The sequence below is a fragment of the Cervus canadensis genome, chromosome 30 (assembly GCF_019320065.1).
Source record: "Cervus canadensis isolate Bull #8, Minnesota chromosome 30, ASM1932006v1, whole genome shotgun sequence".
In the NCBI taxonomy this organism is placed as follows: Eukaryota; Metazoa; Chordata; class Mammalia; order Artiodactyla; family Cervidae; genus Cervus; species Cervus canadensis.
Genome location: NC_057415.1, coordinates 29,970,461 through 29,980,814, shown reverse-complemented (window position 1 = coordinate 29,980,814; position 10,354 = coordinate 29,970,461).

Below are 10,354 nucleotides of genomic sequence, written 5' to 3'. Positions count from 1 at the left end.
CTGGATTACAAGCTCCTCAAGGAGGTATCTTATTCACCTTTGAAACACTGCCACCTAACATGTGCCCAATACCGTCCTGGTATTTGTTAACATGATGTTGAATGAATTTTGTCAGAATTGTACTCCATGGTATAAAGCAAATCATACCTACATTTCCCCTGGCTGCTCTGTAATGCTGACTTCACTAAGTCCCCAGCCACCCAAGTGATCTCTCATAGTTGTCATCTGGAGGACAGGAGAGCTTTAGGGGAAAAGCAGAGCCCCTCAATTACCAGTTCTGACTATCCTCATTTTAGTTCAGGTTTCTCCATGCAAACAGACAGTCAACATGTGATTGGAGAAGAAATAGAAGTATATTTCTATTAAAACCATGTTCCTTAGGTTGTCACTCTGAATTTATATCCCTCTGGCCCTTGCCAAGTTGGCTGTTGGCTATACTCTGTCCTAAAATGAGAGCATTCTTCTCATAGCCCCAGGAGATGCCTACAATGCCTGAAGATTGAAAACAGACCTTGCAACATGGATTTGGGAATTTGTAGAGTCCAAAGCACCACTATCCTATATAACCTGCTCCAGATAATCTAGCTTCCCTTTGCATCTCTGATTAGAGCTGGGTTGAGTTAGAGGGTTTACTTCCTGAATGCTGCTGCTGTTACCCAAGAGGATGGGCAAGAAATCTTATTAGAACAGAAAGAGTCATCAGCTCTAGGTACAGGGAAATGCCACCCATGGCCAGTGGGTTTTGACTTTGGGGCAGAAACAATCATGGGATAAATGCACATCTGAGTGTTTAAATCAATAAAAGCAAGCAATTATTGGGTTATCAACTATGTACAAGGTTCCCTTTTGGGTCTGGTAAGAGATGAAGGGTTGAGTAAGAGGATCATTGCTTTTAAACTGTTCATGTCTACTGGAGAGAAAAGGTTTGGCTCTAAATAGCCATTAATTACAGTAGAATAGGATAAAAATGAAATGGAATGAAATGAAATAGAATAGAATAGAAAGTGCTATGTGTGTGCCAACTGGTGATATAAAATGATAGAGAGTACAGGTTTAGCAGGCAATCAGATTCAGGCTCAAACGCAAGCTTAGCCAGTTAACTTAGACAAAGTACCATACCTCTTGCTATTGTTACTATTGTTTAGTCACTATGTCATGTCCAGCTTTTTTGTGACCTCATGGACTGGAGCCCTCCAGACTCCTCTGTCAATGGGATTCTCCAGGCAAGAATACTGGAGTGGGTTGCTATTTCCTTTTCCAGGGGATCTTCCCAACCCAGGGATCGAATCTGCATCTCCTGCATTAGCAGGCAGATTCTTTACCACTGAGCCACCAGAGACCTCTTAGAGCCTCAGTTTTTCCAGCTATAAGATGGGCTCTAACAGCCACTTCTCAAAGAAGGAGTTTAACAGAGATTAAATGAGATGGAGCTCCTGGGCTCCTACCCTACAGCAGCCCTAGCCTCCCTCCCTTTCACTTTCATTCAGAGCTGAGATCCAGGGACCCCATGAATAACTGTGAGCAAACAATCAGGGGTCCCAAGAGGGAGGGTCAGGAAAGGAGGCCAGAGGCTGCTGAGATGACAGCTTTTGCCCCATTCTTTCAGTTTTCAGAAGAATGTCTACCTGTTCTGTTATCTTGGGTCTGCATGTCTTTGGACTTGGCAAATGCTCTGTCAGATAGGTTCACTGATTTCAGTTCATGTAGATTATAATTTCTGTCAGCCTGAGAAACTGCGTTGGGCTTCCTTGGACGAGGAACTGAGGTTTGCCACTGTGGTGCCTTCCCTTTGAGGTACGCAGCTCCTTGCCAGACCACAGAGCACACAAGAAGAGGAAAATAAACAACAATCAGAGAAGACACGGCTCTCTTCATGAAGGGGCTTCTACCCTGGCCTGTGGTCTTGAACAATGCAATCAAGCTTGGAGAGTCTCGCTTGGTTTACAATGCCTGATTGTTGGAATGCTAGCCTTCTGAAAGAGTGCAAGGGATAGTGGGTTCATGTCTCTGAGTCTTGCTCATTTTGTATATGAAGGAAAAAAAATCCAAGTCTATCTATAAATAGGGAGAACAACCAACTTTTCCACTTGTGGCTCTTTTTACCCAAAATCCAACTAAGCGGAAATACTATTTTCCTCATTATAGTCAGGCTTGGAGAGTTTAAATGCAGCATAACCAATAAGAACACTGGATTAGCTAATAGAAGACTAGGGAGTCAGTGTTGTCTTAGCTACCTATGGTTTGTAGAACTTTGAAACTGTGATTTAAATCTCTTGTGATTCAATGTCTTCATCTTTCAAACGGGCACAATGATACCTATTCCACTGGGTTTGTTTATGGATTAACTAAGTTAGTAAGAAAGAATCTGGCACATCATTAAATGTGAGTTTGTTTCACAGCTCCTACCCTATGAGACATTGGGTAAACCCTTTAACCAGTGTTAAAATTTCCCTTTTGTAAAATTAAACCCACCTACCTCACACTTTCTACCTCTCAGAGCTGATTTGAGAAGTTAAGGTGATGGTAGAATGAATGTGCTTTGTAACTGGAAAGGATTAGGCCGCATAGTCCATCAGGATGGCTCTTTCAACCATGTGGGAATCTCTCAGGAGAAGGAAGTATGTTCTTTTAAAGGTCTACCCTTTCAGTCACCTCTTATATCTGAGAGACACTTTAGAATAGACCAGACTGAATGATCAGTTATTATCAAGGGGCTGAAAAAAGATTCAGGCTCCAGCTGTTGTTGAAATGAAGCCATGTTGGCTACAGGGCCAGTGCCCAAGTCCTTTGAATGCCATATAGCCTCAAAAAAAATAAGTAAAATAAAAAAATAAAAGCTGACAAAGCTTGATGCCAGCTACATGATTAACTGGACAAAACCTACACTCTAAGCCATGAGATCAAAGAGAACACTCTTTCCAACAAGTAAACCCTCTTAGAGAACTGGGACATGATTCATCCTAACAAACCACTTAGGAGTCAAGCAAGCAGACTGTCCCTTGCCTGAGGAATTAGATGCAGTTCTGTCCCAGAGAGGAGAGTGACTGGATCATCTCTAACAATCTTCTTATCCAGAAGCAAGTGGTCCATGACTTGAGTCTGACCAGAGAAAGTCTCCCCTGGATCTACAAAGTGAGATTCTTGAGAACAGGGGTGCATCAAATTCAGCTGACATCCTGTTTCCAGTTCAAGGCCTCACATAGATTGGGTCCTCAAGAGGTTAGTTTTCCATGCTTGTGTCAGAAGCTCTTCACTATTAACTCACAGCTTAGCCCAAACTTTCCCACTGAGGTTTCATTTCCACCACCTCGCCCCATAGATAGAAGGATAGAAGAATGAATGTAAACAAATGTGCTTGCAAGCCTCCTCCTGAAATCATCAAAGAGGCTCAACTCAATTGGGACAAGGAGATGGCTGGGATACATGGCATGATTATTCATCTCTTTTCAGTAGTGTTGTAGACCGACTGTATCCTCCCAAATCATATATTGAAGCCCTAAGCCTAAGGTGATGGCATTTGGAAATGTACCCTTTGGAAGGTAATTAGGGTCAGATGAGATCATGAGGGTGGGGCCCTGGGTCTGATGGGATTAGTGCCCTACAAAAATTATACCAGAGAGCTTCTTCTTTCTCTCTCCCTATAAATACATTGCAGTTTTGGAAACTGGGAGTCCAAGGTCAAGGTAAAAACACAGTTTGTTTCTGATGAGACCTCGTTCTCTTTCTGGTAGATGCCCACTGTCTCGTTATGTGGCCTCTCCTCAGTGAGTGCTTATAGGAGAGAGAGAAAACTCTGGTGTTTCACTTGCTTAAGCCACGCAGTCCAGGATATTTAGATATGGCAGCCTCAGCTGGCTAAGACAACAGGGGAAAAAATTCTGCTCCAGCAGTTGGCACCATCACCTACCCATTTGTCTCAGCCAGAAACCTGGAAGTTATCCTTGACTTTTCCTACTTCTTCTGTCTTTCTCACCTAACGAATTGTTTGTCCTAAGACAAACAATGTCTTAGGAAAAATTCTTCACTTGTTTTATTCTATACCGTCATTTCACCAGAGGACTCACTAAATTCTCTCCACTGTTTGGACTATGCACTAGTTCCAGCCTCCAGCATTTCTCACCAGGACAGCTGTAGCAACTCTTTGTTAGTCTCCCTGCCTTCAGTCTTTCCCTTCCAACCTAGCCTCCAAGCGAGCACCAGTGTGCCTTTACAAAACTTAACCTGGTGCTCCCCCATGGAAGGCCCTTCATTGGCTCCTGTTACCCAGCCTTGGCCTGTTTGTTATCTGGATGTGGACAGGGCTCTGGATAACTTGCCCCTATGTATGTCACAGCCTCATCTCTCACCACCCTTCTGGCCCCATCCCCTGACTCACCCCACGGCTGCTGCAGGAGATACTATCTTCCCATTCCCTATTCTGATTTCCTGCATTTCACTCTCCCACTTCCCCAAGCAGCCTCCTCCTTGTTCTCAAAAACACAGCTTGTGTTTCTTTCCTGCTGGAGGCATCTGAGTCAGCCTCCCAGCCCTCCCTTCGGGGTTGGGGAGCTCCCCTGGGCGCCAGAGCAGCCCCAGCTCATGGTCATCCTGTTGTTTATTATGGGGTATTTTAGCAGACAAACGCCTTACCTGTCTGGCTACCTTCTAGAACCAGTGTATGTATGAGTTTTCTCAGGGTGCCATAACAGAGTACCATAAACTGCACAGGTTAAGCAACAGAAATGTATTTTCCCACAGTTCTGGAGGCTGGAAAGCCTGAGATCCTCTGAAGCCTCCTCTTTGGCTTGTTGATGCCCATCTTCTTCACATATTCTTCCTTCTGTGTGTATCTGTGACCTAATCTCCTCTTCTGAAAAGACACCAGTCATGTTGGATTAGGGTCTACCCAAATGACCTTGCTTTAACTTAGTTATTTCTTTAAAGGCTCTGTTTCCAAACCCATTACATTCTGAAGCACTAGGGATTAAGACTCTCGTCTCACATGCTAGTAAAGTAATGCTCAAAATTCTCCAAGCCAGGCTTCAGCCAATATATGAACCATGAACTTCCAGATGTTCAAGCTGGTTTTAGAAAAGGCAGAGGAACCAGAGATCAAATTGCCAATATCCGCTGGATCATCAAAAAAGCAAGAGAGTTCCAGAAAAACATCTATTTCTCCTTTATTGACTGTGCCAAAGCCTTTGACTGTGTGGATCACAATAAACTGTGGAAAATTCTGAAAGAGATGGGAATACCAGACCACCTGACCCACCTCTTGAGAAACCTGTATGCAGGTCAGGAAGCAACAGTTAGAACTGGACATGGACCAACAGACTGGTTCCAAATAGGAAAAGGAGTACGTCAAAGCTGTATATTGTCACCCTGCTTATTTAACTTATATGCAGAGTACATCATGAGAAACTCTGGGCTGGACGAAGCACAAGCTGGAATCTAGATTGCCAGGAGAAATATCATTAACCTCAGATATGCAGATGACACCACCCTTATGGCAGAAAGTGAAGAAGAACTAAAGAGCCTCTTGATGAAAGTAAAAGAGGAGAGTAAAAAAATTGGTTTAAAGCTCAGCATTCAGAAAACTAAGATCATGCATCTGGTCCCATCACTTCATGGGAAATAGATGGGGAAACAGTGGAAACAGTGTCAGACTTTATTTTGGGGGGCTCCAAAATCACTGCAGATGGTGATTGCAGCCATGAAATTAAAAGACGCTTACTCCTTGGAAGGAAAGTTATGACCAACCTAGATAGCATATTAAAAAGCAGAGACATTACTTTGCCAAAAAAGGTCCATCTAGTCAAGGCTATGGTTTTCCCAGGTCATTTATGGATGTGAGAGTTGGACTGCGAAGAAAGCTGAGTGCTGAAGAATTGATGCTTTTGAACTATGGTGTTGGAGAAGAGTCTTGAGAGACCCTTGGACAGCAAGGAGATCCAACCAGTCCATCCTAAAGATGATCTGTCTTGGGTGTTCATTGGAAGGACTGATGCTGAAGCTAAAACTCCAATACTTTGGCCACCTCATAAGAAGAGTTGACTCATTGGAAAAGACCCTGATGCTGGGAGGGATTGGGGGCAGGAGGAGAAGGGGACGATAGAGGATGAGATGGCTGGATGGCATCATCGACTCAATGGACGTGAGTTTGGGCATACTCCAGGAGTTGGTGATGGACAAGGGAGGCCTGGCGTGCTGCGATTCATGGGGTCGCAGAGAGTCGGACATGACTGAGAGACTGAACTGAACTGAACTGATATGAATTTGAGAGGGATACAATTCAGTCCATAACAACCAGCCGTGAACTCCTCAATAACAGGTGCTATATCTAATTCACATGCATCACCAGACTCAGCCCAGCCTGTGGGTCATGGCAGATGTCTCAGGAATGATCTGTGGAATGAAGATACTCCAGGAAATTTCAAGCTAAGTAAAGAGGCCTACCCTCTCTGCTCTGTGGAGACCACTTCTGGGGAACCCTTCTCAGGCCTCATTTTTAGTTTGAATCAGATAAGCCAAACAAAGTTTGAAGGCTGTTGAGATAACAAGAGAGAAAAATACTGTTGTGTAGCTTGGACTCCTGTTCAGGCTTCGTGTTAGCTGACTGCCCTCCAGCAACTCACTCAACCTCTCTGAGCTCTGAACTTTTCAAATGAAAAGTGAACCTCTGGAAAGGAACCAGTGGTTTTCATTGCTGGCTGTCCATTAGAAACTTCCACAGGAGAGCCTTGACACTGATAATTTTTTAAGTTCCCCAGATGATTTAATAGTCAGAGTTTAGTACTGCTAAGACAGAGACAGAAATGGTGGCCTGTGTCAGCTGGTGTGAGGATCACTCAGTCTTACTACTATTCAATCAACTAGTGTGAGGGGCAATATTTGTACTGGTTTAGGCAACAATCAGAAGCATTTTAGAATTTCCCCATCTCTGAGCAGTTTATCAGAAGCATTTTAGAAGTTCCCCATCTCTGAGCAATTTCAAGTACTTAGCAGATGAATGGAAAGGAAGAAGCCCCCCAAAAATAGATGGATGGACTCATTCACTACGCCAGGCACTGCCTTAGGTGTGTGATCTCAGGGAGCCACCACCCAATCCTGTAAGTATTCTCCCCATGTTACAAGTGAGGAGATGTGGACTCAGAGGAAGGATATGACTTGTCTAGTGGTGCAGGTGTTAAGAAAAGGAACTAGAATTAAGGTCAGGCTCTGACTGCAGAGTCCATGCTTGCAGCATTATAAAGTGCAGGGTAATGACCGTCATCGTAGTTGAAGAGTTCTGACAAAACATGGTCCACTGGAGCAGGAAATGGCAACCCACTCCAGTATTCTTGTCTGGAGAACCCAAAGGCCAGTATGAAAAGGCCAAAAGCAAACTCTGGGAGATAATGGAGGACAGAGGAGCCTGACATGCTACAATCCTTGGGATCTCAAATAGATGATCACAACTGAGAAGGTGAACAATAAAAACAACACAAAGGCCATCTGGGACTAGACCCAGGACACACAGCAGGTGCTGAATAAAGGGTCGGTGAAGGAAGGACATGAAGCAACACTTACTGAGCACCCATCTATGCTGGGTGCTGTGCTGTTTGTACAATCTGTCCTCAATTGAGTTTGATAGAATTATCTGATTGTACAGAGTTGAAGGTTAATTTTTTTTTTTTTTTTTTTGATTAAGCATTTTTTGATTTGTTTAAGCATCTGGGAAGGAAAAAAAAAGAGAAAAAATTAATTCTTGTTAATGATTAGTAGAAATTCAGATGGCTCATAGATGACAGATCTGGGATTCCAGACCCAGGTTTCCTGACTCCAAAGCTGATGCTCTTCTCCCCTCGTCCCACTTCTTGACACATATTTAAGACTTTGCCAGGCATCTTCCTGGAGGACACTGTGCCCAAACTAACCGAAACCTCTTTTTTCACGTGGGACTCTACTGCGGAGAGCTGCAGTTGATCTCCATGCGCTAACCCCCACTCTCAACCTGGAATCCAGTGTCAAAGCAGGGGCTTGGGAGGGAAGAGGCGCATGGTTGGATGTAACCTGCACCCTGCGGAGACTGCCTTTCTGATGATTCTGTAACCACAGACCACAAATTGGGAGCTTGAGAAGATGCCCCTGGCTCAGTGCAATGTCCAGGATCAGGCAAGACCCAGAGGGGAACATTCACAAGGCAGCTGAGCTAACTGTGTTTGAGTGCAGAGGGTAGATAGCTGTTGGGCTCAGGCTTTAGAAGTCCAGAGATCAGGAGCTTTCCCTCAGGGAAGGCCGCCAAGAGGACAGCCCTCTTCTGTGCTTCCCTTCCGCCAGCAAGATGCTCACAGGACACCCGGGGCTTTGAGCGAGGCTGCGGGCAGCGGAGGGGTTTTCCCTAGGAAGCCAGAACAACTGAGGCTTGCAAAGTTAAAAATAAAAGAGCCCAGATGCGGAAGGCAGAACTTAGCCCTCTGAGTGAGTGATTCATAGCAGGGAGGCGGGGTTGGCCCTGTCTGTTCATTTCTAGCTTCCTTCAAGCAGATCTTAAGGAGATATGGCCTTTCTGAGTTGAAAGCAGGAAAAAAGTATCAAAATTATCTTATCCCGTTGTCCTGTGGTATTTCCTCCAACTCCCACCAGAAGACAGAGATCTATTTTATAAGTGGCAACCCCCTTTTGCTCACAGAAGGGGCTACTTTTATTTGTACTCATGGCACTCGTCACTGGGAAGAACATGAATGTCACGGACACAGCACCAGTGTTGGAGTTGATATTTTCTGAATTCATCCCTGTCTCCATGCGCTATTGGTCAAGCTCCTTTACCTCTTAGAGCCTCAGCTTCTTTGCCTGAAGAATGCAGATGATAACAATAGAAGCCAAAATGTTTTGAGCAGTCTGATATCTCAAGTCACTTCGAAGGGATTTTAGTTGAGCCATGCAGCCTCATTGCCACACTTTTCACCACACAGTTCTAGTGTGTCTAGGCAGGTTTTGACTGCTTTGATGGCTTACATGCATTACTGTATCTGAGATCTCATTTGATTTTCATAATTACCCAGTGAGGCAGACCCAGTAGAGATGATGCTCCTGTTTTAAAATGAAGAAATGATGCTCAGGGGATTTGAGTGACTTTTCTGAAGTCACCTAGTCTATAAGTGGAAGAGGTAAGTCTGAACCCAGGTCATAACCATAATACTATGTGCCAAGTCGGTGCCTTACAAGTTTCTCATTTAGTATGAAGAGCAGTGATTCTCAACAAAAGATGATTTTGCTCCCTAAAGGGGACACTTGGTAATGTCTGGAAATGTGGAGGGTTATTGCTCCTAGTATGTAGAGGCTAGGAAGCTGTTAAACATCCTACAATGCACAGGATAGCCCCCCATACAAGGAATTATCTGCCTTCAGATGTCTTTAGTGCAACAGTTGAGATACTCTGAATCAGAATAAAACAATAAAGCGAGCTGTTGCCATTGACAGTGATTTACCAGCTGGCTGAAGGGTGTCTGCTCTAAGAATGCCTGCATGTCATACAAATTAGAGCTTCATCATTATTTTGAAACTCTTGACATAAAGAAGTTTAATTGGATTTGAAGTCCATTTGCATTATTGTAAACAATCTATTGTTACCAATAAAAAAGGAAGAGTTGTTAGGTTCTTTAAACACAATTTCAACTGTGGAAAATTTTAAATTGCTATAAAAATGTCATAATTTGAACCACATCTATGTGAAGTTTCTGGTCAAGAATTAGAAGAGATAATTATTAAAATATTATGGTCAGGGATTGTGCAGTCATTTCAAGTATAAAGATGAACACAAGCTGAATTACTCATTAGAAATTTTAGAAATATTTATTTGGGAGCTTTATATACATTTAATATTTAGTATATTCTTTAAAACTTTGTTTCATCATAATTTATACATATGTTTTCTATGTCTGTGAGTCTGTTTCTGTTTTATAAATAAGTTCATTTGTATCATATTTTTTAAATTCCACATATAAGTGATAGTATATGATATTTGCCATTGTCTGAGTTACTTCATTTAGTGTGATAATCTCCATGTCCATCCATGTTATTGCAAATGGCATTATTTCATTTTTAATGGCTGATTAATATTCCACTGTATATGTATCTTTTTTTCTATTCACTCATCTGTTGATGGACATTTAAGTTGCTTCCATGTCTTGGCTATCATAAATAGCACTGCAGTGAACGTTGGGGTGCATGTATCCTTTCAAATCATGTTTTCCTCCACATATATACCCAGGAGTCAGATTGCTGAATCATATGGTAGCCCTATTTTTAGTTTCTTAAGGAACCTCCCTACTGTTCTCCGTAGTGGCTGCACCAACTTACATTCCCATCAGTAGTGTAGCAGAGTTCCCTTTCT